This window comes from Lipophrys pholis, assembly GCF_963383615.2.
Source record: "Lipophrys pholis genome assembly, chromosome: 1".
In the NCBI taxonomy this organism is placed as follows: Eukaryota; Metazoa; Chordata; class Actinopteri; order Blenniiformes; family Blenniidae; genus Lipophrys; species Lipophrys pholis.
Window position 1 is genome coordinate 13,466,659 of NC_137635.1, and position 2,993 is coordinate 13,469,651.

Consider the following 2,993-nt stretch of genomic DNA (forward strand, 5'->3'; position numbering starts at 1 on the left):
GAAAACAATTGTTCTCAGGAAATATCATCGGATAACATGAAACTCACAACTTGTAACCCTGATTATATCTAACTCACAAAAAAACACCAGTTATCCTCACATGCATGTTTTTGTACTGTGGGAGGAAACTGGACACACAGAGAAAGACCATGAAGGCACAAGGAGAACTTCACACAGAAAGGCCTGGCCAGTATTTGAATCCATGACCTTCTTGATATGAGGCGAGCGCACTGAACAAAATTCCATCTCTATTTCAGTCCAACGGTAAGACAGTCGGTTCATCCTGTAGAGACGCATCAAACAAGACAGTCACAAAACATTTGAATGCACCAAAAGATCCAGGAAATCCTCATGTGTCAAACTCGTGGTCGGAGAGGAACCACACACAGACACGCACACGCGCACACGCGCACACGCACGAACGAACAAAAAAAAAAAGCTGGTTGTTCTTAAAGTTTCAGTTTCACTTCAAACAGCAGCTGAACGGACCACCATCACAGAGCCACTCCGGCCAAACAGTCCATCACATCACACTAATGGACTGCCAACTGGTCAGCTCACACACACACACACACACACACACACACACACACACACACACACACACACACACACACACACACACACACACACACACACACACACACACACACACACACACATACACACACACACACACACACACACACACACACACACACACACACACACACACTCACACAGCTGACCATCATTACCAGACTGCAGTGAAGCAGAAAAGCTCAGTAATAGCAGGTCACCACCCTCTGTGTGTGTGTGTGTGTGTGTGTGTGTGTGTGTGTGTGTGTGTGTGTGTGTGTGTGTGTGTGTGTGTGTGTGTGTGTGTGTCCGGAAACTCGTAATGTGTCGGCTGAATAACTGGCTGATTGACGGGAGGAGGGGGGAGTAGGGGGGGCTGACGGACAGAGTGACAGCAGAGGCGGAAAAGAAATGGTGAAATGGAAAAAACAAGAAAGTATGTGTGTGTTGACCCGTCCAGAGTTCAGCACCACACACACACACACACACACACACACACACACACACACACACACACACACACACACACACACACACACACACACACACACACACATTCAGAGTGGGTTTTTAATTAGTGATGTAGTTTTAGTTCAGTGATCAGCTTGTAAAGCTAACAATGTTTGCTGTACTGCACAAAAACACAACAGCTAATTCAATTCCACGCACACACACAAACACAAACACACGCACACACATACACACGTACACAGCGGGGGAAATTAACCGGGTTAAATCAATTGGTTTTGTGCTTATGTGATGAAACGGTGAGTGTGTGAAGTTGTTGGCATCGACCCGCCGGCTCGGATTAATCTGATCAGGTTAAATGTTGGAGCAGAGCTTTCACTCTGCTGAGCTGTGTACACACACACACACACACACACACACACACACACACACACACACACACACACACACACACACACACACACACACACACGCACACACACACACACACACACCTTCCGATTCTGTTGAACATTAAATTGTTAAATAAACAGAATGAAACAAAGCTGCTGAGTTTGCAGATTTCTGATGTGCACCTTTTTTTTTTTTTTTCCTCAAGTTGAACCCTGTCACTGTGTTTCCCATCATACTCCTGTGTAGCAGCATGCGGCTGAGGCTGCGGCCCCACGACCTCGACCTTCAGCGGCCGCTCTGAGGTCGAAGCAGTCGTTCGGGGGCAGACAGACGGAGATGGACGGGAAGAGAGGAGCAAATCCATTCAGAGACGTTAATAAAATCAAAGAGCTGGATATGATCAAGCATGAAGTACATTACAAAGGTAATGTGAATTTAAGCCTGGATCCTTTCATTATCAAAAACAGTGAGCCGGCGCTCGGCGGCCCGCAGACGCCGCGAATTTATGAGGCCAACTTCCTGAATCTAATAGAAGGATTCAGGTGTTACTAATGGACGACAGAGGGAGGTAATAGAGGAGAGAGAGAGAGCTAATGTGGAGTGATGGAGACGGAGAGAGAGATGAAGATGAATGAGAGCAGGAAGAAAAGTTAAAGACAGACTGAGAGGGAACAAAGAGCAGAAAGGTACTGTTTTTACCATGAAACCTTCAGAAACATCCAGTCTGAGACCTTCAACACCTTCAGAAACCTTCAGTCGGAGACCTGTAACAAGTTTAGAAACGTCTAAGACCGTTAACATATTCAGAAAACATTCAGTCTCACACTTTCAGAACATCCAGTCTGAGACCTTCATCAACACATTCAGAAATGTTCAATCTGAGACCTTAATCACCTTGAGAAACTTCCAGTTTGAGACCTTCAACATTTTCAGAAACGTTCAGTCGGAGAACTTTGACAAGTTTAGAAACCTCCAGCCTCACTCCTTCAACAACCTCAGAAATGTTCAGACATAAACCTTCAACACCTTGAGAAACTTCCAGTCGGATACCTTCAACATATTCAGAAATGTCCAGTCTGAGACTTTCAATACCTTCGGAAACGTTCAGTCTAAGACCTTCAACAAATTCAGAAACATTCAGTGTCACATTTTCAGAGACAATCAGTCTGAGAACTTCAATACCTTCAGAAACCTCCAGTCGTAAACCTTCAACAACCTCAGAAATGTCTACTCATGAACCTTCAGCACCTTGACAAACCTCCAGTCGTGGACCTTCAACATCTTCAGAAACCTTCAGCCAGAGAGCTGCAACTCTTTCATAATTGTTCAGCTGACACATTCAGCACTTTCAGAAACGTCCATCATGAAACCTTTGACACCTTCACAAATGTCCAGAGACCTTGAAGACCTTAGGAAAAGTCCAGCCTTAGAACTTCAACATCTTCAGCAACATTCAATGTAGAACTTTCAATGCCTTCAACAATTCCAGAAACATCCAGTCTGAGGTTTCTGACACCTCCAGAAACATTTAGTCTGACACCCTGAACGTCTTCACCTTCAGTCTGGTCAGTCTG